The sequence below is a fragment of the Opisthocomus hoazin genome, chromosome 5 (assembly GCF_030867145.1).
Source record: "Opisthocomus hoazin isolate bOpiHoa1 chromosome 5, bOpiHoa1.hap1, whole genome shotgun sequence".
Taxonomy (NCBI): Eukaryota; Metazoa; Chordata; class Aves; order Opisthocomiformes; family Opisthocomidae; genus Opisthocomus; species Opisthocomus hoazin.
The window spans coordinates 13,083,252-13,110,760 of record NC_134418.1 but is presented as its reverse complement, the minus strand read 5'-3'; the positions used below and the strand labels follow the sequence as shown (position 1 = coordinate 13,110,760).

Below are 27,509 nucleotides of genomic sequence, written 5' to 3'. Positions count from 1 at the left end.
TGATGGTGTATGAGGTGTGATGGACACTACGTGTTACGTAGGCTCAGGACCTGCTCCAGAACGTAGAGATGATCATCTTGCGGCTCTGTGGTATTACAGGAAGGAATGATAAAAGCGTACGAAAAAGGGGTGAACCCTAAACTGCAGATGAAGCCCTAAACATGAAGAATTAGCATGGAACAAGTAAAACACATACAAGGATTGTCATCAGAGTGTTTTAGTATAAAAATAATGATATTTGAGCCTCTCTAAAAACGCATAACAATCATCTTTTGTTTAAAATTTGGAGCTCCCCACACTGTCACAAACTCTCTTTCCGGACAGCTTGGGGCAAGAGAGGCAAAACACAGCTACTAAAACCTCCTCCTGTCTCATGCATATTTATGATCCACATCAATGAGTGCCAAGGGATCATTTTGGCCACAACCCACACATATTCCTCTTTTTCTTTCTGCTCCAGTTTTCAAGGAATTGTCTTTTACAAAACCAGCTTTCCAAAAAAGCTATCAGAGCTCCAAATGCTGCTGTTGCAATACTTGGGTGATAAAACAAGAGGTGGGAAAGCATTAAAGAATGTTTGGACAAGGAACAAGCTGCCAAAAATCCTACTCAATCAGCTACAGCCGTGCAATGAGTGACAGCAATGCAGGAGTGTAATCCACTAGCATAAGACAGATGGATACAGAGTTTATTTTTTGAAGTCCAACCCAGTGTTTAAGCATTTCCACAGACTTTGGAGAGGAATGCCTCCTTTTAAGCAAGTTCACAAACTCATGGGAAAAAAGAATAAATAAAAAAGAAAAAAAAAGAAAAATTCAAAAAAATAAAAGAAAAAAGAGAAAAAAGAAAAAAGAAAAGAAGAAATCAAAGAAAGAACAAAAAGAAAAAAGAAAAAAATTAGTATTACAGGCAATTATTTTTACTGAAGTATTAATTATTCACATTGAACTCATAATATGTTAGCAAAAAAAAAAAGCTGACAGCTAGCTACAGAAAGTTACAGTGAACTTTATCAAGTTGGTGAAGGCTTTCTCTAAAAATATATTTTCCACATGAGATTTCTTTTGTTCCCAAGATAAATGTAACATACCTTGTAAAGCAAAAGAACACGGATTTCACTCCAACTGCACACCCAGCAGCCCAGGCGAGAGTCTCGCCCTCCTGCCTCTGTGCTCACTGTGAGCACTCGCGTTGAGTCTTCTTTTCAGACTCCCATTACCCTACTAGGGTAGAAAACGGAAAATTCTTCCATTTCACCACCTCCAAATGTATCAGCTGACATCACCTCGCCAGGACAAGACATTCCAGGTCTTGCTCGGTGGCTCCTGCATTAGCTCAGCTTCTCTGTTACTCCAAACCACAAGAGATAAGCAGCCATTATAGAATTAATAAATGGGCTCCGATTCCACAAAAGAGAAGCAGTTCCCTCATGATGCAAAAAGGAGACAAAAAATCTGCGGTAGGAGGTGAAAGGCTGCCCCAGACCCCAGGTCCCAGGAGGAGATGGGGCTCCATTGAGGCTGAGACACACTGAAGCAAGGCACTGCAGTACATCTCGCCAGGTCTTCACTCAGGTCCTCAGCTGCACAGAGATATGGTTTTAGGGTAGGATTTCTTTCAAAGTTGTGAATTATTACATATCTAGCAGAAATGTGAGACAGCAAGTTAATGAACTTAATGGAATGGAAAAACAGTGTAGTAAAACAATGAGAAAGAAATTCAAATATGGCAACGGTTGGAACTGCACACTTGCATTTGGTACATTTGTATTCAGTGATACAATTTTAACATATAATATATGTAAAATACCAAACTTAAGAATCGTTCAAGAAGTCCTAAGGTTGATCATGTCAGCAATACCTGCAGTATCAGTTTGCACTCTGAGAATCTGGTGTTGCAGGCTTCCAGTTTGCAGCTATTTTAAAGCCAGAAATGAGATAATACTGTATTTTACAAGAACAGGCCCAGAAATGCTCACATTTGTATGTGAAGATGGAAAAAAAGACATTTTTTTTGTATACTACAACACTTTTTTATACCACTGTTCTCAGTGCTGGAACCATTATGAAATAAGTAACTCCTACCATACATTGCTTACTGTCTGATGTTCTTCCCAAGGAGAGAAGCACGTTCTGCTTTTCCTGTCAGGCTTTTGAAAATGTCTTTAAATAGATGTACACATTGATACTGATTTATCTTAAGAAAATAAGACCACAGAAACATAATTTACACTGTTAGAGAGTAGAATGGTGAGAGCTAAAATCCCTCTTCAAGTGAATACCTAATTCCCCACCTCACACCAGTGCCCCAAGAAACATCTGTCTCCTTTACTGTCACTCCTTATTCTTATTTCGGAAAATTTAATTATGTGAGAGTTAGATTGTAGTCAACAGAAAAAAAAAAAAAAGAGCTTAAGGTAGCTTTGAAACTCCAGCCCCACAGGTGAAGAACCATTAACATAAAAATGGAAATCTTAGTTTAAAAAAAAAAAATCCATAGAGAATGCTCCACAAGGTTTCAACAAACCCTTCATAGCAAAAAATGCCTGAACACTGTGAATATCACAGATAGATATATAGCAGTTATTTAATATCTTGTGCGCTCTGTTTCTTATCCAGAAGTGTCTCTGGGCCTTAGGGACTTCACACTCTTTTACGTGTTGCATGGAATGCAGAAATATTAGTTTTCTTATAAGCTTTCTGATGTCATTCACCCTTAGATTGTCCAAGTGATTCACAAATTAAGTTTGCTACAAAGCACAATTGCAATATCACTGGGTATTAGATAAGGAACTAAGATAGAGTAGAGACGGAAGGAGCTCCTGATCCTGGATCCTGTTTGAAATAACTAGTTTTTCAAAGTGCTTGAAACCATATGGAACTTTACTTGTGCAAGCGCAGCTCTCCTGAACACCAGCTGCTTAGGAGTGCTCTGCACATCTACTGGGTGGCTCACAGAACCTTGATTTCCGTGCGTAGGGAATGAGCAATACCCGGTCACTGTCAAACTCCTGGGAAGCCAAGTCTAAAACGCTCAGATCATCACACAGCTCTGAAGACACAGAGGATCCAGTGCTCTAAGGTAATGGTAGGACGCCAGAAAAACAAGAGCATCCTTTCTCTGCTACCATTCTTTGCTCAATTCAAAAGTCTGGAGGACACATAAACAAGTGCTCTAAAACCATCACCTTCTCCCACTACACAAGTTGACTCATTCCTAGACCTCTGCTCTGAATAAGGTCATAAATGCAACTGGAATTTTGTAAAATCCCACCATCATGATAAATATCACCATATAACTTCCAGCCTAATTAGTCTGTGCCCTTAGACAGATATTCCAGGTCAGAAAGTGAGCTTTGCTGCATCTCCAACATAGACTTTTCGAGACCAAAGGGAGAAACAGTTGCAAATGTATGGGACCTTACGGAAGCATATCCTGCAATAAGCATCTTCTTAAATAACACCAGACCTCCCTCATAATCATCCATCTAAATCATAATTTCAACAGCTTTTCACACTCAGATGCTCAAAAAGGAACAATGACTTACACAAGGTGCCCCAGGACATTTGTGGTTTTATGGAGAAAGGAAAATCAACATGCTGAATGCAGCACATAAACCAAGACACAGTCAAGACAACAGTAAATGAAGTGTTCACAAAGAAGCACATATAACGTAATATTGTTAATAATTATCATTAATAATAATAATAAACAACACAGTATAGTATTTGGTATGTAGCCCCTTGCACTGTAATTGTGTGGTACCAATGGAAAAAAAAATGTGGCACCACATCTGACACCAGTCTGCAGTGGAAGATCGAAAGCAGGGTTTGAGGTGTCATGCAGGTAACAAAAGTGAGGACCTACTGTGTGGTGACACACAGGTAGAGCTGGTGGCAGAGCCTATATGCCAAGCAAATCCATCAGTGGGTGACGTGGAGCAGCTCTCCTCCTAAGCTATGCCTTCAAAGCTTTTTCTCCAGCATGTGTGCACACGACTTTTATCACTCTGCTGAACTTCTCTGATGCACCATTCACTTGGACCTGTCTCTGAGCCACATGATCAGCAACTGTAACCATGAAATATATTCCCTACTGAAAACAGCTATATGTGCATTTCAGTAGTGGGTTCAGCGAGCTGTGATAAAGGGGGAAAGTTGTAACTCTACAATGGGAGATTTTAATTCCATTTGTCCCTTGTAGCTCTCGGGTTCATTCTCTGAAACACATCAACGTCTCTCTGATTTCTTCTTTCTGGTTCTCCTCATGAGTACTATGTAGACAGGAAAATCAAATGAACTTCTAATTTTACAGCTTCTGATCAAAAAAAAAAAAAGTCAAGCTCAGCCACCCAGAGGCAGACCGTTCCTTCCCTCAGCGCGCCTCTGCAGCACGCAAACTAAGGCTGACCAGAGGTTCCCTTCGTAAGCCTGCCGTGCCGACGGGCACCGGGAGCAGCAGGAGCCTGGATGTGCTCCCGGTGCCTCTGGGCTTGGACAGAGACCGCTCCAAAGGTGGCCACAGCAAACACACCAGCCAGAGGGCCAGCCACCAGTGGAATCCACACTTGCTAATGGAGCTCCACAGAGCAACCTTCAAGGCCCCTTTTCTGTCCCTGTGTTACACTCGCCCTCTAAAAGCAGATAAAGTTAACAAGTACCTTTTAGAAATCTGTGAAAGTTTAGGTCCCAGAAACTTAAGTTATATTTCCTTAAACTAGGAGAATTAGAAGCTAAAAAAGTGCTTTTTTTCATATTTGTTAGAAAAAAAGAGGTGCTAAAGAATATACCAGTGATAAGCTGGTTCCTGTAAGCCAATAGAAATTTTGCCAGTTCAGCTACAGACTGTGCTGGAATTCGAAACCCTATTTTTTCACAAGATCTCATACTGCTGCCTTTAAAGACACGCAGAAGCTTTCTCAATTAAATATTCTAGCACAATGGTGGAGGTGCCTATGATAGTCATATAGAAATGCAGCTGTGTGCACGTAAGGCCCACTGCCCAGGCAAAAGACAGGCAGCATCACTGCGATGTGGCCTGAGACTGAGCAAGCTGCAGAGGAAGGATCACTAAAAACCCTTGAACAATTTTCTTGAATGGATTTAGAATCCAGAAATCTCATGTAAGATGTTGTCACCACGTCACCAACAGCCACACAGTGAACCATATGAAATACACTAATTGTAAAGCCAAATATTTTCAATAACTGCAGTATTGATACATAGTGGTTTTTGTCTCCAGCACTGGCCAGGCAGAAAACTAGGTATCAGACCATTAAATTTCAAAAGCCTTGAGCATTTCATGGCATGAAATACAAACCATGAACTCCTCCTTTAAAAATCTGTAAGCGATACACCGTTTTAATTACTGATTGTACAGTGTGTCAGAAGATGGAGAGAACCACTAAAATTAGTGAAGTTATTTCTTCAGGGTAGCCTTCAAAATGCACAGGTAGATCCCTGAAACACTAAATACTGGATACTGCACAAGCTTGTTAAAAAAACTCCATCTTTCTGATACTATCAACAGATATTCCGAAGACTCATGGTGAGCTGGATCTGCAGAAAGATGAAGTGTGAGGCCAGACACCAAAGGGGACTACAGCACCCTTAACTGTGTGCTGGGATGTTTCTTCAGAGTACGCAATCCTAGAAAAAATCTTTGCCTTAAAAAATGGGGATTCTTACAAATGTATTTAACTACTGTGTTGGGATTTTTATATACTGCCTCTTTGAACATAAAACATGGACTTTAATTTCCCTCACCAAACAAAATAAACATTAATTTATATTTATAGTCCAAAGATAAAGAATAAAATAAATAAATAAGCAAATTCCCCTCACAACAAAATAGGAAAAAAAAATGATTAAAAACTTTGGGTCCTTATCTGGTGTAGTTCTCATGGTTTCAGTAATGCTCAACTAATTCATTGCAACGTAGGGTATCCAGCTAATACTTGTATGTTACGGAGATTTCATTTTAATTGTCGATGTGCTTCGAATTTATCACGAAACCAGAAAACATATGTTTAAGAAACACTATCAGCTGCTGCCAACACCCTTCTCTCAGGCTGCTCCAGCCACTTTTCCTCTTTGATAACTCTCACGCCTCTTTGGAATACAGACTGTTCTAGACAGACTTACCTACAAGATCTCGGTGAAAATTTACCTCCACGGTTTTCACTCCCCTTGGCCGCTTTCTGTTTTCTGCACATTCTCCAGCTTTTCTACATCTGGTTAGGCTGCCCCATATGTTTGGAACAGCCTCCCTTCTCCCTGCCAAGCAACCTTCCTCTCTCCCATCAAATCCTTCTTTCTTTCAGCAGTCCCTTCAACAATAATCCTCACATTCACGTTCCCCCTTGCCTGACAGTTCCGCCGTGTCTCGTCATGCAGCTGTTTTTTTTATCTACCTTCAGGCCAGACCTTGCAAACGTTTTCCCATGGCAAAAAACCAAAAGGTTCCAACCCTTCTGATCGGTGTCACTAACCACAACAGGATGAGTTCAGAGGAAAAAAGAAAAGAAAAAAAATCCATGTTTTAGTTATTAACATCTAAAAGGCAGTAATTTCATTCCCATGCAACGGGAGCGAAGCAAACGACCAGTGGGATGTCTGTTCCTCCTGCCAGCAGCGGGCGGATGCAGCCCTGGGGATGGGAGAACAGGTAGCTGCCGGGACGGACCCCGGCACCAGCCCCGGCACTGCCCACCCTGTCCTCCCCTTCCCGACAGGGAGGTGACATTTAAAATGTTACCATTACCAGAGGCTCTCACTCACCCTAAGGCTGGGTACATTTTTTGAAGTCAATGAGCTAATTTACCGTTTGTAAAATGTGCTGCCACAGAACTAAAGAGCATAAGCAACACCAGCTTCTCACTGTCATGGCATCTAAAAACTTCATATCTGGCCATGGGAGAGAAAAAAAAATGCACTTTACACATATCCTCAGCATATTCTCCTTGTGAGTGCCAGCTTGTGTCAGCTGATGGATACCATAAAGATAAAAAAAGACCACTGAATCCAGAATAAAACCCTCTATTCAAATTATGCATCTACCTCTGAGCATACTTCAGCAACATCACTTGGGCAAGGAAGCCACATTTTATGACTAGGAGGATCACTGCAACCCCATTTGTCCTCACCAGACTTCTGTCACAGCTGAGGGAATATCCCGATCAACACCAGCTTCACCAAGGGTTGGGTGTGCCATCGATCTCGTGCCTTGTGTTGCTGGGTAAGCTCCTGGATGGCTTGTTTAACAATATATGCCAAAAGGTGCTTCCCAGTTCTTCCTGCGTTCCTGAGTAACAAAGAAGATGCACTGCCAAATATCCTCCCACTGAGATCTCAAAAGCAAAAACGCAGCACCCTCCCTGAAGGAAAAAAAAAAACCAGCAAGGATTTCAGTTTATAGCAAGCTTGCATATTTTCCTGGGTTTATGTGCTTTGTTTTGCACAGACTCATAACCTAACTAGGAAATCACAGACTGCTGCATCTGCTGGGTCTCAGCTATTATCAAAAATGTGCTGACTCTATATAAAAGTTATCCCATTGCATCATAGCACAAACAACCCGGGTGACGCCTGCAGCCGTGAGCAGACGAGCCCGGTGCCGCATCCCTCCGCAGCCCGGCTGGGGAGGGACCAGCTGGCGCGGCCAGGCAGCGACCGGGCTCAGCAAGGCATCAGCCACAGCTCTTACACAAAGGTAACAGCCAGCGATGGCAAACATTTGCGTCCTTGCCTCATCTCACCATCTGCTTCTGCTGCTGCTCACTTGAAAATTAATACGGTGGCTGCCTGGATCAGAAGCTAACGCTACATCTGTCTTCCTTGGCATTACAGACAATTATCAGACTACGCATGCTACCCTTTCTGCAATTCAAACAGGGCGACAGTGCCCTCTAATCTGTCAGGGTCCTTCCTTCATCAAGAGAGACCAAAATGCTTCATTTGCAACTGCAGACCCTGAAACAAATCAGACTGAATCTTCCTCGTCCTAGTCTATGTTCCCTTACTTTCCCTTCTTCTTCTTCCCCCACACACTTTCAGCAGAGCTAAAAAGTAAATTAATAAAGTGTATATCTCTTTCAAGGAACACAAAAAGGTCTTTCACAGGCAAATGTATGGAAAACTCAGGGCTGGTCTTGCTTGTATAAATTGCATTTCCTAGCCCAAATTGGGCTGTTCGCCAACCACAAACAACTAAAATTGCATTTTATCACCTCGATCATTTACTCCTAATAGTTTCCTACTTGCATCTGATTTGCACTGCACGAAGAATAACAGAAACGTGAGAAGAATCAAGTACATACTGCCATAAGGTCCTTGAGGTTAGCGTACTCGGACAAATCCTCATTCCGTGGCCTTTAATCCAGAGAAAGTCTCAAAGAGGTATTCCCTGTATATAAATTGCAACATACTGGTTTTATGGAAGGACAAATTTCACAGGCTTCAGGGGAAAAACTCTGAGCTAGAAATCTGTTCTCTTCTTTCCCACGTAAGACATGCTGGAAACTGCTCACAGGAACACTATCAAATTGAATATTTTTAAAAGCCTCCGAGTAAAAATTATTTTACCCTATGTGTCCTTTTCATCATTCAAGTTAAAAATTATTCACAATAAGAAAGCAAGCAGTCAAATCCACTTTCACAGTTTTCAGGGGAATCTAGAGTAATGTACATATCTAAAAAAAAAACCCCAAACCCCTTCCCTCCCGTTCAAAGCAGTTTGAAAATGCAGTAAAGAAACTGCTAAAAAGAAAGTTTGCAACCATTCTTTTCATAAGCTGTAGTTTGAGCAGCCTGGTTACAGCAAATAAGCTGCTAAAACAACAACAAAAAAAAAGGCAAGGATAAAATGCTCCATCATGTCCTAGTCTTTTCCAGTTCTGTGGCTCACACCATATCTACACCTTAGCAATAAAATCATGCAGTTGACCTCCTCCACTTCCCAGCAGCAAGACAAGGCCAGATAATTGGCAAAAGGCAGAAAAGGCCAGTGGAAAAATGAAAACTTTAAATAAGCCTTTGTTTTGGAGCATTTGAGATTGGCAGGCAGGTGCTCCAGAAAGGCCAGGCTGTCTTGTGAATAGGAAGGGGCATGAGAAGAAAAACAAGACTGGGATGGGTCATTCGGAGTCCGTGAACCTTAACAGTATTCCTTGAAGAGAAACAAAAAGGTTTATCTCAGTTACACAGCTTGTTTATGGAAAGATACAAACATGCACTTGCGGTAAAGAGTTTTTTTCTCCTCTATGCTGCTTTAATCTGTTTTCCCATGGTTACACTTTTTTGCCCCCAGTTTTTCTTAAGAGACATACAAAGAAAGGCAAAATCAGCTCATGCTTTCTTTGCGTTCCAGATGGCAAAGTAACGAAAACTGACTAATAGCCAAATCAAGAAATGAATTATGATGAAGGCATGGGTTCTAAAAAAAACCTTTGCGATTTTTCAAGTGAGAGCAAACATCATCACATAACTTCTAGAAAGTAATTCTCATGGCACTCAAGGCACTGCAGGCCCATTAACTACTTCATTTTCCTACCTCCGTTTTGGGTTACAGAGTAGCACTCTCTCTGGTTTACAGCTGGGAAACTGAGGCAGGCTCAGTACCACAAAGATGTTCATGGAGCACAACCCCGCGCTGCCATCAGAAGGAGCAGTCACACGTGCCTTTCCCAGAGCCAGGCAGACACTCATCATCTTCCCCAGGCTGGCCCATCTGCTTGGGCAGCCACAGGACGGACTGCAGCAGGGCACTGGTACGGTTTGTAGGTGCACGGTAGAGTAACTTCATGGTGGAACACCACCATAGATCTACTTGTATCTAAATTCACGCTGTGTGGAGCTGCATGGGGCTGGAGTCCCAAACTCAGGCTGTTTAGAAATCGCTTTTGTTCTGGCATCAGGCAATAGTGGGGGATCTCAGTATGAAAGAACCAGGTGGTCCTCACTGCCCAATGTCCTGACATATAACAGGGAGAGAGAGGACACATGGTGGGCTGGTGTCCCACCCACACTGCACGCAGGGGCAGGTCTGTGCACGTCCTGCAGCAGAAATATCTGACGTTTCCCTCCCGCCAACACCAGCAAAGGACTGGGGAAATGGCACGTTCTGCAGTTCCCTAAATCCACAGGTCTGGTGCCAACATCCTTTCTGCGCTCTAACATCAAATTAGATCTATAGACCAAATATATCCACGTCGAATGTGTAACATGGGATGTTTGAGACACAATCTCTGATCCAAACAGCATTTGTCTAACGTTTCCCATTAATGGCAAAGTTCTCCCCACAGCAAAGGTCGCTGAGATAATCCAAAGCTTAGCACATCTGAAAGCCCAAATCCAGCTGTGGCCCTCTCAAGATAATCTGACTAATTTTATCCTTTTTTGACAGTGATGTCTATTTTTGTCTTTGGCTTTTGTAATTAACACGGGGATCTAAGTCATATGACCTGAATGCATTGCAAAGTCCTTAAGGACTTTTTGAAAAAGAGGTAAGCTTTCCCTCAACCTCAGAAGAGCCCAAACCCCCATATAGTAAATTATTAGACAGCTGTGTTAGAGAATTAGAAAATAACCGTTCCAAGCATATAGAATTTACTATTACGCTACCAACAACTTTAATAATATTTAATTTTATTCATAAATTTCTATGCCACTTTGCAGGTTTCCCTGACGCTACCGGGCCATTCCAGAGGTGCAGACCCGGCTCGCAGGAGCTGCCTCTGCGTACGCCACAGCACATTGACCAGATGTGTGGATGCTAGTAAATAATAATAACGATGATGATGATGGCAGAACCATGTAAGCATTCATGATTTGCTAGTTTCCAGCCTTTCCTCGATCTGGCTGGCGAGAAGTGGGAGGCTGACAGCCATCCTGGCAGCGCGCTCAGCCCCCGGGGCCCCGCGCCTCATCAGCCGGCCGGGAGCAGCAGGATGCTGCGCCGCTGCCAAGCCGGGGGGTGCGGGCTCAGGGGGACCCCCGGTTTCTGCGCACAATGCTCCTCACTGAATCCAAGGAGTCCAGCCTGGGAGGACAATCACAGGCCACGCTTGGGCCTCCAGATCTACGCTCCTGGCTTGCGCTAGCCTGCAGGCAAATGGCTTACTTACATCCATGAGCAGTGAGGAGGAGGGCTGGATTTTGAGCCAAGTCAGAGATCATTTGCAGCATGGATTAATTGAAACTACTTGGATTTCACTTTTTACCCTCCCATACCGAGAAAGAACAAATGCTTCAGAATAAAACGGCTCAACAACGCCAATACATCTCCCCCACCAATGCCACCAACTGATGGCTACACGTGCAGGGATGCAGCCCGTATGTAGCTAGGGTAATTCTCTGACACGATGACACCACCAAAAATTATTTCACAGGCTATGGTGAGACTGTATCCCACGGTACCAGCTTAGCCCACAAGTCTGAAACAAGAAGGACATGGAGAAGGTAAAACAAAAGGTGAAAACTGTCATCATATTCAAGCAAACCACATGTACAACTCTGAAATGTTCATTATAAAATTCCAAGCAATGGTCTTTGTTCTGCGGCACAGAGAGACTGTCTTTGGAAATAATGAAAAAGCAAGGGTGAAAGGGAGCTTGGAATACAAGTCAGCAGGTGTGATTATTGTTTGGAAAAGTCTTACGCACTTATTCTCCAGAGCACTACATGAATATTCATTAAGACTCTCAGCTTAGGAGGTTTCAGATTGGAGCGCTGATATCTTCACTTTACGGAAGAAAAAATAAGGCATAAAAGTGCAGGTTCACACAGCTAAGTGGAACTTAAGGACTGTAGTTTCTCCATAGCCTTGTCAAGTCTTTTACCAATCATCTTTCTTTAAGGTAAAAAGAGCAACAACTAAGTGACGGTGGAGAAAAGCCAGCTGCCTAAGACCACTACAAAAATAAATGGCAAAGCCAGAGATGAATTCAGAGCCCTGAAAACTCATTCCAGTATCCCGGTCCTTCAGGAACACTACTTAAGCTTAGCAAATCATGAGCTAATATCACTCTCTCAAGCATGGGTAGCAGTTTCCCAAATCACACCCCATGAGGCCACAGCTCAATGAACCATGCAGCTGATCAACGGAGCAGCTCTGTCAGCAGAACTTCAAATTAAAAGTGAAAAGAAAAGGGTTCACTGAACTGCTGACATAAATTTCAGGTTCAGCAACAGTGCCTCAAAAACACTGCTCTTTGGCAATTGTCAGTGTCAGATGGCATGTTTCAGAAAATATCTCAAGTTTGGAAAATAACGTTTTGTCAGGGAGTGTCTTGCAAGCCCCGTATATTCTAATTTGCAGCTGAGGACTACCACAGCAAACACCTCCCTTGGCGTAAGTTAGAGATGGGCACCTATTTAAGTGTAAGTTAGAGAATCCGCATCCTTCAGCCAAACACTGGGGCAAACAGTTTTGCTTCAAGAAGCTTCAATAACATCTCAAAAACATATTTAGAGAAGAAATAATCCTGGCTGCAAAGTCTGTGTGGAAAGCCTAGGAAGTAGCCAAACGATATGCTGCACCCCAACACCTTTGCTCCCCAAAAAACAGAGGACTAAAACGAAGACACTAGAGGACTCGGCAGACCCACTTCTGGTTCTTCACGGAGTCATGAGATGCACTGAAGCAACTGTTATCTCCTTTCTACCCTCCAGGCTGGAGATAGCCCCCTTCACTGGAGATAAAGATAATAATTTTAATCCCTTTTGTTTTGAGCCTTGATACCTACTAAAGAAAGACATTACGCTAGAGTTAGATATATGATGTTTTTTAAAACACACCTATGAAAGCAACATAAGAATTCTTGTGCACGCCATCTAACAACTTAATAGTTTTGCAACCATACAAATCTGAAAGCATGGCAAGAAGAAAAAGTGTTACAAATGCAGCTAATCAGAGAATGCTCCCAAAGGTCTGCCAGCAAGCAACCAAACCTATCTGTCTTCTTTGTTCAGTCATTTCTAATTTTCCTCGTGTTACAAAAAAAGAAGTTGCTATTTATCCTCGTTCATAGTATATTCCTTCAGTAAAGGACACTGGTACGGTCACTGGTACCCTGGCAGGGTTTAATCTTCTAGGTGGTCTAAGTAATGGTGAAGTTTTTCCAAATGAACAAATAAATTTATATCTTCAAGCCCTTCCCATTTAAAAGTAAACAATGTGAAGCTAAGTAACATAAGAACTTTAAGGACAGCAAAAACAAATCAAAGAAAAAGACTGAGGCAACACAGATGGTAGAAATGTGAAAAACGTAAAGTCTGGGACAGGGAAAATTGGGAAGAAAGTTTCGAAAGGAGCTCTGAAAAGCTGCTCTCTACACCGCATTTTCATACAGGGCACCTTACCTGTGGGCTTGCCTGATGCTGCCAGGAAATGCCGTTCCCATCATCCACCCACCAGCTGATGTGGAAACCAACAAAAGCCCATTCCCAGCAGCTCTGCCAGGCTGCGGGCTTCGCCATCGCTCCCTCCCGCCCTGCCCCAGCATGGCCCCACGGAGCAGAGAGCGCTGTGTCCCTTCCTAGGGACACCACAGCAACCCCCCATGTGCCCTGTGGCACCGCCCCAGCCTCCCTCCGTCCCTGACACCTTGGTTCCACACGCCATCCCATGTGACAAAAAGGAAAATCAAGTGAACACATCTACTTCACATACCACGATGAGCAACAGAACAGGGAATATACAAACAGCGGGTCAGAAACAACACCAACTTCTATAATGCTGCATGCTGCTCACAGAACTCGTGCATAGACAGAATCATACAATCACTAAGGCTGGAAAAGACCTCTAAGACCATTGAGTCCAACCGACAACCCAACACCACCATGCCTGCTAAACCATGTCCTGAAGTGCCACATCTATACGTTTTTTGAACACCTCCAGGGATGGTGACTCCATCACTTCCATGGGCAGCCTGTTCCAATGTCTGACCACTCTCTCAGTAAAGAAATTTTACCTTATATCCAATCTAAACCTCCCCTGACGCAACTTGAGGCCATTTCCTCTCGTCCTATCGCTAGTTACTTGGGAGAAGAGACCAACACCTGCCTCACTACAACCTCCTTTCTGGCAGCTGTAGAGAGCAATAAGGTCCCCCCTCAGCCTCCTCTTCTCCAGACCGAACAGCCCCAGCTCCCTCAGCCACTCCTCATAAGACTTGTTCTCTGGACCCTTCACCAGCCTCGTTGCTCATCTCTGGACACGCTCCAGCACCTCAATGTCCTTCCTGTAGTCAGGGATCCAAAACTGAACACAGTATTTAAGGTGCAGCCTCACCAGTGCCAAGTACTGATGACTAAAATGCTTAAAAGATCAGGCAGATTTGTTTCAGAGAAAAACGAAAACTATAATGCATTTGTCTTAGGAAAAGAAGAAGTGTAAAGATAACGATGTGAAACAGGACACGGGGATTCTATTTACTCCTCTTAATAACTAAAGAGCAAGAAGATAGCAAAATTAAAAGACAACAAACAGATAAAAAGAAATCATAGAAAATTGTCACATGAAAAGTATGAATATAAAATATCAGCAAGTAAGTAAAGAATATTTTTTTTGCTAATAATTCTGGATCACTGGGTAGGACGAAGACCAGACAGCGCTATCTATTTACTGGGGGTTAAGAACAAACTTCCCGGCAGGGCAGGTTACGCCAAGATCACCAAACAGATGGGTGAGGCAACTTGTTTTGGTGCGTTTGTTAGCTGAGGTGGATCTCTGGCAACAGCGCACTCAGACAAGGGCAGACAGGAGGAAAGGGCTGCATTTGCTCTGGGAGCATCCTAGCAATATTTGATTCAATCATCACTAATTGTCCCTGTTTCTGCCCCTACGCTTGGAGCATGCCCTGGCACCAGTCAGTCAGCAGAGAAGAACAGGGGGAAGTCGAGTGCAAAGAATAGTCTGGGTCATAGTTTATTGGTTTATTATCTTGTGTTTAACTTAATTCTATGAAATTCTTTTCTAATTTGCACTGTTTCCAGCCTCTTTGTGTTTTCTTATAGATTCTGCACCTCTTAACGAGCCTCTTTGCTGCCTTTTGGCTTTGGATAGGCCGCAATCTTATCTCTCTTTGCAAAACTTTCTTTATTCTCCTTACTAAATCTTATTTATTGTTGGACGCTGCTAGTGAGATCAGCCTCCTCAGAACAAAAGTGTGGAAACTGTCCAAACCCCCGTAGAGTTTACTCACTCAGCAGAAAAATCCTCGTTAGCTCTGTTTCATCCCGGTCTCCTACCCCCTATTTATTTTGGCATTGTAAAAGAATATGCCGTGTTCTTGAAAACAGAATTCTCCTCTATAGAAAGACTTAGGTACACAAAGCAGGTAAAGCGTAATTTTGGTGAACATTTATGCAGCAGCCTGGTGGGAGTGCAGTTGTTCATCTACGCTCTTCACAAAAAAGAGATGCTGAACCGTGTGCAATAGCCACCAGCTTCACTGTGGCAGCAAGAGGGATGGAAGGAAAGGAGCCCCATCCCAGAAATACAAAGTTACCCAGTTTATAACATCACATTCCTGTTAATGAAACAGTTGTGAGACTCTCCAATGAAAAACAGTTGTATACAAGCACATACATATCAATCACTGCCAAGGGTCTTTAGGAGCTTCGGAATCATTTAAATCCAGCCTCACATCCCACTCTGATAGAGGTACGTCTTGGTGTACTAGAAGGAGGTTGTGCAGGGTTACGTGGCCACTTTCTCAGTGGGAATTGCACGGTGTAACAAAGAGCAGGTGATCTTCTGCGCTTCCTTGACCATCCTTCTCTTTTCTCCTTGAGAGCACGAGAAGTTGCCACAGCAAGAGGAGAGATTTGCAACATGCCAAGCATAAAAGGCAGGATCACGTGGGGTGGCGAGAGGCCCCCTCTGAGAACCAAAGACGTGTTCAGAAGTCTTTTATCAGGACAGAATACAAGGCCCCACCAACGTGAGGTACTGAGACAGAGTCAGAAGGTCCCTTCATTTATCGACAACACTCCAGAGCCATTTCTTCATGCTTTCAAGGAACAAGAACACCTTATTTCACCTCAGAATAATAAAGTATTAAATGCTGGAAAAAGATGCTCTGGAAACTTACCATGTAGGTTACCAGCAAATATCCACTTCTTGGCAGCCTTGTGTGTTTGGAGAGGTCTTTTATTTAGTTTAAGAAAAAAAAAAGAATTTTTTACTAAATAAACATACATACGTTATTACTCACATCCAGAAGGAAGTGTGACTTTTCAGGAAAAATCAACTTTCTGAAGAAAGACGAATGAGTACGCTACGAGTCAGACTCATCAGTAGTAAACTAAAATCGTCTGTCATAGGACACTTCTTTTTTCTCCTCTACACTTCTGCTCTGAAACAGAAATAAATTTCAATTGTTCTTCAGAAAAAAGTAAAAGAATTTTTAACTTGCACTACCTCCCTAATTGTGGTGTTTATAATGAACAGAAGTTACTTATTTTTGGAGGGTAAAAAAAGAACATTCTAGTATTATTTTTGGCTGGTTTGTGCGTTTTTAACAGGCATTTCATTCTTTCTAAATGCCTATTAATTTTTGGCATTGCAATACCTTCATGTAATTTTTGTAAATAGAAAGATACTGAAGTCTGTATCTTTATATCACTATTTTACATATCTTTTTAAAAATGAATCTCATTGATTCATTCTGAAATTCCCCAAAAGGTCACAGTTTTCAGCATGTCTAAGAGCTGGCCCCTAATATCAGTTAAAATACCACTATATATTAACCTGTTTGGAAACTAGAGCCTCTCCGCTTAATCATAAACACTGCAGCTAAAGTCTGTCCTAAGTAATCTGCCAAGTGCCACGCAGGAGCTGGTGCCAGTTAGGAAGACAATTTAATTCTCTCTGTTCCCAGAGCTGGGCTTTATCCAGGAGACACTTTCTTCTCCGGGCTGCATTTTTTTTAAGCTAATTTGGGGTATTTTGCCTTTAGCTTGGAACATCTTCTAAATAAAATAAAAACGTTAATCTGGACATAGTATTAGTGCCAATCCCATAATGTACCACTTTATATGGTTTAATGGGAAAAAAAAAATTCGCATTACATCAAAGAGACAATTATAATAAAAGATATAGACCTAAAAAGCCTTCTCTCTTTCAGGCACATGGGAAATGTCACTTTGAACAGATCTGCAGAACCTATAGCAAACCCAGCAGTAAACTGGAATCATCTTCCCAGGGCATGTCTAGCTAGAAATGCAATTCCTTTTTGCTCCTACTCCAGTGCAATCATGGGCTGCTGGGAAAGGCTGGAGCTGCTCTGCCCCCCACTTTCTGCTCCGGGTTTCTGACTCTCCCCTGCCTCAAGGGCCAGGCTGAGCGGTGGCAGAGTGCCTCGGTCCGGTGCAAAAGGCAGGATTCCTCTTCCCTGAAGGAGAGCCACCTCGCCCTACAGCTGCACGACTGCCAGACCCGGTGCACCCATCAGGAATCCAACCAAGCCACTGGCAAAGCAATCCAGCCAGGTGCTGCGATCTGCAGGGCTGCTGCCTTTAATTTTACAGCGACTCTTCAGCTACTCAGTTTCCAACGGCTTTTTGTTCTGCTTGCTAATGCCTTACTCTGCAGTCGAGAATGCAACCTTTTGACAGTTGGGTTGAATCACAAAACCCATTTATACTTGAAAAGTGCATTCCTCCAATATTTGTTCAATTGTACTGCCCCAAATTTTGTTAGATAACTTACGACAGAGGGTAGTTAAATTTTTTGCCAGAAGCAGATCAGCAGGTCACTCTTCTTTTACGAGAGTGTTTTGCTAACACTGCGATACAGAAAATTAAGAGCTGTCTTCATGGAACTGGTTTCTAATCTTTTATTGAAGATTTCCTGCTAGCAGTTTTATACTAGACCACTGTCTGTTGGAAACTACAAGCCTGATCCTGGTACAGGCTGCACCTCCTGAGGCACAAACCAACTCCGCCAGGGTCCGAGCCTGCCTCCCCCAGACCCCTCTGAGGGCCCTGCGCACACGCGGCCATGGACAGAGCCGTGCCTTGAGACCAACCTTCATGCTGCAGGGCCAGTGCTTGCTTTTTTTGTAGTGATGGAGTAGTTAAGGAAAAAAGAGAAAAATAAGTTTTTAAAAGTGAAAAACATAGTTTCAGATCAGAACTAGAATTAGACCTGAGATATTTTGGGGGATAACTGCTGGAAGGTGGATGTCAGCTGGGGAACCTTCATCTTTACTCTCTGTTAAGGCTTGCTGCTGCAAGATACTAAGCAAAATACACCAGACACACGCATAATTATCTGAATTTAGGGGACTAGTCATTTGTTTCAGCACATGCTCCTTCTGGACTCAGTTACTCAGAGATTAAACCCTTCTCTTGGGTCCTCAGAGTGCTGGTACACGCCCTGGCAGGAAGCCACCCTTTCCTCCAAGCGCAGCAGGACACAAACTGACAGAGATATGTTCCCATTCTTTTCTGTAATCACCCCTTCCTCTCCAGGACAGCTAATGCACCAAATATATCAGCACAGTACTCATATCTTAAGCAAATCCATCACGTCTACAATTCTGCCCCTGGGAGAGGGAAGTGCTGGCCCGGAGAGCCTGATGCTGTCAGATGCTGCCCAGAGTTGGAGCCGGGCAATACTCCCCATCCTCCCCTCCCCAGGCCAGGACTAAACTGTGCTGGGCTACATGGACTCCCCTCACTCCCACTCCAGTAAAAGGCTGAAGCTGGGGAGCTGAAACCTTCCTCCACTGTCCCAGCATGGCTCCTGCTCAGCCAAGGAGGAGGCAGTGCTTGATGCTATCGATTTTCCCCATCTCCTGTACTCTTGGTGGTTGAAAACTCCTCCAACTCGCGTGGTTCAGCCCTCCCATCCCATGCCACAGACTGTCCTCAGTGCCCCTTTTCAAAAAGGGTAGAAAGGAAGACCCTGGGAACTACCGACCTGTCAGCCTCACCTCTGTGCCTGGCAAGATCATGCAACAGATCCTCCTAGAAGATATGCTAAGGCACATGGAAGCCAGGGAGGTGATTCGAGACAGCCAGCATGGCTTCACCAAGGGCAAGTCTTGCCTCACCAACCTAGTGGCTTTCTATGATGGTGTAACAACAAGAGTGGACAAGGGAAAACCAATGGACGTCATCTATCTGGATTTTTGTAAAGCCTTTGACACGGTCCCCCACAACATCCTTCTCTCTAAATTGGAGAGCCATGGATTTGATGGGTGGACCGTTCGGTGGATAAGGAATTGGTTGGATGGTCGCAGCCAAAGGGCTGAATGTCCGGATGGAGACCAGTGACGAGTGGAGTCCCTCAGGGGTCTGTATTGGGACCGGTGCTGTTCAATATATTTATCAATGACATGGACAGCAACATCGAGTGTACCCTCAGCAAGTTTGCAGATGACACCAAGCTGAGTGGTACGGTCGAGACACCAGAAGGATGGGATATCATCCAGAGGGACCTGGACAAGCTGGAGAGGTGGGCCTGTGTGAACCTCATGAGGTTCAACAAGGCCAAGTGCAAGGTCCTACACCTGGGTCGGGGTAATCCCCACTATCAATACAGGCTGGGGGATGAAAGGATCGAGAGCAGCTCTGCTGAGAGGCACTTGGGGGTACTGATAGACGAAAGGCTGGACACGAGCCGGCAATGTGCGCTGGCAGCCCAGAGGGCCAACCGTGTCCTGGGCTGCATCAAGAGAAGCGTGGCCAGCAGGTCAAGAGAGGTGATTCTGCCCCTCTACTCTGCTCTGGTGAGACCTCACCTGGAGTACTGCGTTCAGCTCTGGAGCCCTCAGCACAAGAAGGACATGGAACTGTTGGAGCGGGTCCAAAGGAGGGCTACAAAAATGATCCGAGGGCTGGAGCACCTCTCCTATGAGGACAGGCTGAGAGAGTTGGGCTTGTTCAGCCTGGAGAAGAGAAGGCTGCGGGGAGACCTGATTGCAGCCTTTCAGTACTTAAAGGGAGCCTATAGGAAAGATGGGGACAATCTTGTTAGTAGAGACAGCAGTGACAGGACGAGGGGTAATGGTTTTAAACTAAAACAGGGTAGGTTTAGGCTGGATATAAGGAAGAAATTCTTTACAATGAGGGTGGTGAAACACTGGAACGGGTTGCCCAGAGAGGTAGTGGAGGCCCCATCCCTGGAAACATTCAAGACCAGGTTGGACAGGGCTCTGAGCCACCTGATCTAGTTAGCGGTGTCCCTGCTCGCTGCGGGGGGGTTGGACTAGATGACCTCTAGGGGTCCCTTCCGACGCAAAACTTTCTATGATTCTATGATTCTATGATTAATACGCTCTCTCTATATCACTGCTATTAGACTATATTTGTATGTAAAAATTTCTCTGTAAGCTGAATGAAAGACACATCCAATTTGTAAATCCATTCTCGCTCTACCATCTATGGCTGTAAAAGATCCCATCCTGTTAATTGGTCTAAACTTCAACAGACACTTAATTCTACATTTTCCCAACTACAATGGCAAATGTGTGGGGCTTTTTCAGCTTACTCTGTTTAAGCTCATTTAACTGAATGCCAGTGATGGGCTGTGAATTACACACCCAGACATTTCTGTAGAAGGCTCAAGTCTTCAGAACAAGCCTTTTGAGGAAGAGCCACAGGCCTCGGTAACATTTGATGAAAGCTATTGCATATTGACAATACTTTTATTATATTCATTATGGTAATACCCAAAAGATTGCAACATGGGGTGAAATTAATGGAGGTTTTATTATAGCTAGGAAGACAGTACCACTACTTGCAGGACTGGATGCTCAGGTTGGTTTTTCCACATATAATCTCACCTGCCTCTGGTATTTATTTTAGCGTTAGGAGAGAGTCAGTTCTTACATCCTTTCCATTCTGGATGAAGGTTACATTCATCTTAAGGTTTCATTCAGACACAGACACAGTAATTACAGTGAGGGTTATTCTACTGTGTCTGAAATACACCTCAGTCATGAAAACCGCAGTCTTCCTTCTAAAAGCCCAGCAGGTACAGCATGATAATGGAACGGAAAACTCCAGAGGATAATCCACCAACAGACCTCAAACATGACTTGGAGAAAAATTTTTCTAGGTAAAAATCTTTTCACATCCTATGAAGTTGCATTATTTTGTTATTCATGTATTTAATTATACCCACTCCAAATGCATTTTCTGCACCGGTTGCAGAAAAAGCTTTTTACTATAAGTGCCTGTCAACAACCGGATGAAACTTCCAGCTCATTTCACACTAGCTACAACCAACCTCAGCCACGTCAATGACTTTGAGTCTGGCTGGATTTCAATTAATAACCTAAACGTGAACAATCCTACGTATCCAATCACTAACTGAGTCCCTTCAAATGGATGCTCACTGGATACTCTTCCCTGTATTCAAAGAGAAAATCAGAAAAAATCCTTAGCCAGGCTGGCAGAAACCATTTATTTGGCAACTGTCTGAACTAAATAGCAGACTTCTTGGTTTAAAGAATAGTCTAAAAATTAGAATGGCCATGACGTCAAACACACATAAAATTGAAATCTTATTCCATATTTTGACTATAATCTTTCAAATTATATGCCTGACTGAATTTTCAAATCATAAAAGTCCAGGAAAGGCTTGCTGGCCAATCAAAAAGATATTCAGTAAAAGCAAGTTGTAATAATCTTAACAGTTCCCAGTGGTGGCTGTGTGGTCCAACTTTCCCTTCTCATTCTTGAGCATCTACTGAAAAAGTACATAGACTATTTCACATTCTGTTTTGATACAGATAAATAATTTATGAGTGAACTGTTCTAACAGAAACAGCAGTATTTGGTAAATATGAATTGCAAGACTGAAAAACCTGTAGAGAGCGTTTATGACGTGAGTGCTAGTTAAAATAACTGCAGATTATATGGCACCAAAAAGAGAGTAATCAAAACTAAAAATACAAGAAAAACAAAGAGATGATGATCTACTATTATATATTTTAAATGATAGGTTTTGAAGTAAATACAGCTTTCTTTAAACACTAAAGTTTAGTCTAAGACTGCTTGCTCTTCTGTTTTCCTTAAGTTCTTTGTTTCAAATTTACAAAAGTCTATTGCTATTACCAGACCTATTCCCTTCCTTCTGCTCCAGTGAGAACACGACTCCTGCCCTGCAAATAAACCCACTGTGTGAAGACACAGAAGAGTACAAAAAAGTGATAAATCAATCACTTATCAGCATAACTGGACTAAAGGAGTTAATAATTTATGACAAAATACGAACATACTGAACAAACACTGATTTTCCCTGAAGTTTTGTTAATTCTAAGAAACACGAGGGAGAAACCACTCCTCCTTACAGTACAGTTGTGTTCACGCACATTTGTTGCTTATGAAACACGTCCCTGCTGCCCGCCTCTGCTGTCCCCGGCTGATGGGATGCTTGCTCTGCACACCAGAATGCCACGGGTGTATTTTAATCACAGCAGTATATGGGAAGGTCCATTAAACCCTGAAGACATTTTGTACGTGTGCCTGTGGCATACATATCAGACAGATACCAGATAACAAGGAAATCAAAATCCCAAGGTTTTTGTTGAGTCTCAAGGTCTAACAGGGTCAAAAAAGGATTGTTTCTCCACTGCTCGGGGTGGGTAAAACACAAGAATTCAGTGTAACTCCAGCTCTGCTTAAGCTGATGTAAAGATGGAATAACGCTGCTGCATTCATGGTGGTTTTCAAGATTTATTCCTCTATAAATCAGGAAGCAGTGGTTTCAGTGAACAGACAGGGGAAGCTGGAAATTTAGATTGCAACATTTCAGTCTCAGGTTCTTCACGGTCTTCCAGTATGGCCTATCTTGACATTGCTTAAAGTCTCTGCAAACAGTAACACACTGCCACCTTCTTTTTACAAGTGTTGCAATACACTGAAGTCCTCTGATTAAAGCACGAGGTGGTCAGACTGCCAATATGCCCCTTCGAACCATCACATCAAACACTTCACACGCTTCACTTTTCAGAAAGGACACCAGGGCCGACCTACTGATAAAGAACTTCTACAGATACGAAATTACCCAACTGCTCCTGTACAAACAGACCCTCATGTGCCACATTAACGGATATCATGGAGTAAATAAGCCAACGCATTTAACACACTGATTTAAACACATAATATTTTGTTAAAATTGATGCATTTACTCCTTGCTTTACTCCTGTCTATGAGAAGATCCAGCCATATTCCTGAAATCTTTAGCACAATACAGTGGCAGCAAGAACTCAGTTCCTCGTCCTTTTGCATTTGTGTGTTCTTTCATTTCTCATCTCAGTGCTTCTGGAAAAGTGCAGCATCAGTGACAGATTCTGCTTGTCGGGAATTGTTAATACTTAGTGCCAAAAAACACACATACCAAAACAAGCTAGGGAGCAAATTTAATAGGAAAAAAAATCATGTTATTTATGTGAAAATCATGTAGGCCACATTAAACATTTGGACAGGCCGGTCAGCCTCACCTCCATCCCGGGAAAGGTGATGGAGCTGCTTATCCTGGAGGCCATCATCAAACAAGTCGAAGAAAAGAAGGTTATCAGGAGTAGTCAGCATGGATTCACCAAGGGGAAATCATGCCTGACCAATCTAATAGCTTTCTACGATGACATGACTGGCTGGGTAGACGAAGGGAGAGCCGTGGATGTTGTCCACCTTGACTTCAGCAAGGCTTTCCACACAGTCTCCCATGATATCCTCCTAGGGAAGCTGAGGAAGTGTGGGCTGGATGAGTGGTCGATGAGGTGGATTGAGAACTGGCTGAATGGCAGAACTCAGAGGGTTGTCATCAGCGGCGCTGAGTCTAGTTGGAGGCCTGTAACTAGTGGTGTCCCCCAGGGGTTAGTACTGGGCCCAGTCTTGTTTAACTTCTTCATCAACGACCTGGATGAAGAGTTAGAATGTACCCTCAGCAAGTTTGCTGATGACACCAAACTGGGAGCTGTGGTAGATACACCAGAAGGCTGTGCTGCCATACAGCATGACCTGGATAGGCTGGAAAGCTGGGCAGAGAGGAACCTGATGAGGTTCAACAAAGCCAAATGCAGGGTCCTGCACCTGGGGAGGAACAACCTCATGCAGCAGTACAGGCTTGGGGTGGACCTGCTGGAGAGCAGCTCTGCGGAGAGGGACCTGGGTGTCCTGGTGGACGACAGGTTAACCATGAGCCAGCAGTGTGCCCTGGCTGCCAAGAAAGCCAATGGAATCCTGGGGTGCATCAAGAAGAGTGTGGCCAGCAGGATGAGGGAGGTTCTCCTTCCTCTCTACACTGCCCTGGTGAGGCCTCATCTGGAGTACTGTGTCCAGTTCTGGGCTCCCCAGTTCAAGAAAGATGAAGAGCTACTGGACAGAGTCCAGCGGAGGGCTACAAGGATGATGAGGGGACTGGAGCATCTCCCCTACGAGGAGAGGCTGAGGGAGCTCGGCTTGTTCAGCCCGAAGAAGAGAAGGCTGCGACGGGACCTAATAAATGCTTATAAATATCTGAAGGGTGGGTGTCAGGAGGATGAGGCCAAGCTCTTTTCAGTGGTGCCCAGTGACAGGACAACGGGCAATGGGCACAAACTGAGGCACAGGAAGTTCCGTCTGAACATGAGGAAGAACTTCTTCCCTCTGAGGGTGACGGAGCACTGGAACTAGCTGCCCAGAGAGGTTGTGGAGTCTCCTTCTCTGGAGATATTCAAGACCCGCCTGGACAAGGTCCTCTGCAGCCTGCTGTAGGTGACCCTGCTTCGGCAGGAGGGTTGGACTAGATGACCCACAGAGGTCCCTTCCAACCCCTACTATTCTGTGATTCTGTGATTCTGTGATGGTGGTTCACCTCGACATTTAAATATTTAAGGAAGAGTGGTGAGATTTTTTTTGTGTTTTTACACTCCCACAATTTCCAGGGAGCACTATGTACCTTCTAGACCCTTATATCAAACATACAAACTCTATCCTACACTATCTCTCAGTTACTTCTTTGAAAAACTAAGTTTGGGATGAGAAAACCAGTACAAACTTGTCATTATTTTTTCTACTTTTATAAGTAAATAGACCACAAATTTTTGCAATCATTTCTAAACAAAACTTTTCTAAACAACAATATTTACAAAACAGTTCAGTCCATCTCTGTCAAATCAAATCAAATCACATCATCCATCTCCATGTAAATATAAGAAAAAGTAAGAAGTCTCCCCATGGACTCCCCAGCATTGCCCTTACACAGCATCTGTCTTCTGAAAGGAAGGAAAAACTACAGGAATCTCCTGGAGAGTGAATAGCTTCTAAATATTCCAATAAAAAATAGAAAGAATCCTACTTTTTGCAACGCAGAAAAATTTATTACTCTTACCTCATTATTACTAACACATTAGCACGGCTTTTGCAAAAGATTCCAGTGGCCTTCCAAACTGCAAAACCTGCCAAATTCTTTGACACCGTTGCCATAAAATGTTTCTAAATCACTGGAACCAGATCCAAATTGTGTTTTGTAAAAGTATAAAAAGGATATGAGTAAAACCGTGGGTTGATTCACTGTGAATGTAACACATGTTAAAGGGTTTCCAGGTTCTGTTACTCATTATGAGAAACTAGTGATCCAGATACGCAGATATATTATGGTGGCTCCACAGATTTAGTCTCATCCTATTGTTTTTGGTAGTTTTCCTTTTCATCTAATCATCCGCATCTGGATTTTCCTAAGTAAATCCATGTCTTCCAAAATCAAGTAAACCAAAGCAGTGCCATCAATAAAAGTGTGTACTTTCTCCAGTAATATTAACCACACGCTTTCCTCTTCGTCAACAGAGTACATTAGTTCACAGAGAAAACGACCCTTTGGACTTCTCAGATCTTCAGCTATATTACTATGAAATTTGGAGTATTATTACCCTTTAAGAATACAATAATGTAACTTCAAATTGAATTTATACCCAGCATGAACAAAGAGCTAGAAAGGATCCTGAAGTATTTTTATAAATTCTTACTCCATGTTTCAGTGAAGTTCTCTATTTTTTTCAGTTTAAAAAAAATCTTTAGAGGCTGTTCATTAGTTAATTACTTCCATATAATCAACCAACCAATCAACATGAAAATCATACTTAGCTATCTGCTAAAATGTGTGTTTTGCTGCAGGAACATCTGCTTTACTGCTCAGCAGACTAACCCGGTTCAGGTGTGGGAGGTCTATCCAGGATATATGATACCTCTTGACTTGCTGGCTGGGTTTTGCAAGAGCTTCTGGGAGCTGATCTCCATGGGTTCACCACATCCTTCAGGCACATATAGGAAATTTTGGAAATGCACAAGAAGAACAACAACCTGTCCACAGCTTGGCCACCATTCTCACTGTGAAGCATCAAGAATCGCAGCCCGCATCAACAACCCACTCAGCCGTTAGCTTATCTGCTCGTCGACCTGCTTGCCTACACTGAAAGCAGCACCAGGCTCCCTTCAGAGGTTTCAAAGCGTGTTTGGGCAGTGAACTGGACAACTTCACACCTGGGTAAGTGTGGGAGTGAAGTCAGCAGAAGCAGCAGCAGCTAATTCATGTCCACCAGTCCTTCCCAGAGTCTGAGCAGTCCCAGAGCTGCAGCTTAATCGGAGGTAACACAAAGCTTAATTTTTCTGTTTGGCAGAGTGATTTCTTTGTCCAAACTAACGGCAGGAATGACAAATATGGATAAAAAGCAAGCTGAATTCTTATTTCAGCTTGTGTTGTTCATGTAATCTGTAACTAGCTTTTCTGAATTTCAGGATGCTTCTTTTAGAGAGTTCAAGTTTGGGCAGTGCCAGGGGACTGATGAGGCTGTTTTGACCTCATCTGTAAGGAAAAACATTTCCATGCTTTTAGTGTCAGTTTTGAAAAAAAGCAGATGGTGTTTTTTTTTTCTTTTGGGTAATTTTTTAAACTTTCAAACCAAGACTGAAGTGATCCATTGCTTTGGAGGATGGTGTGCAAGGGAGGTGTTTTTAACAAACATCCCAAGATCCTCTTTAGAAATAAAATTTGTAGTCTCTTTTGTAGGGATCTTTTGGTCTGCATACTGACTTTTTAAAAATCATTTTTTAGTTTCTTTTTTTCTTATTTCACATCTATCGCAGAATGAACGTTTAGAGGGCATTTTGAGTGCACCCTCAGCAAGTTTGCAGATGACACCAAGCTGGGTGGTGCAGCTGACACACTTGAGGGATGGGATGCCATCCAGAGGGACCTGGACAAGCTGGAGAATTGGGCCTGTGTGAACCTCATGAGGTTCAACAAGGCCATGTGCAGGGTCCTGCACATGGGTCGAGGCAACCCCCGGTACCAGTACAGGCTGCGGGATGAAGGGATCAAGAGTAGTCCTGCCAAGAAGGACTTTGGGGCACTGGTGAATGAAAAGCTAGACATGAGCCACCAATGTGCGCTCACAGCCCAGCAGGCCAACTGTATCCTGGGCTGCATCAAGAGAAGCATGGCCAGCAGGGCGAGGGAGGGGATTCTGCCCCGCTGCTCCGCTCTGGTGAGACCCCACCGGGAGTCCTGCGTCC

The 27,509-nt window shown here is 43.3% G+C and overlaps 1 protein-coding gene across 3 annotated transcripts in view; it reads right to left on the bottom strand.

Annotated features, from left to right (window-relative positions):
* AFAP1 (actin filament associated protein 1) overlaps positions 1-27,509 on the bottom strand; it is a 125,040-nt gene that overhangs the window by 71,833 nt on the left and 25,698 nt on the right. Inside the window, exon 1 of one of the 3 annotated variants that reach the window (XM_075420454.1) lies at positions 7,145-7,214. The exons of the other annotated variants lie outside the window; for them this stretch is intronic. The gene's annotated coding sequence lies outside the window, so the exon portion shown is untranslated. Of the gene's footprint in view, positions 1-7,144; positions 7,215-27,509 lie in introns of those variants that run through there. 3 annotated transcript variants of the gene reach the window in all.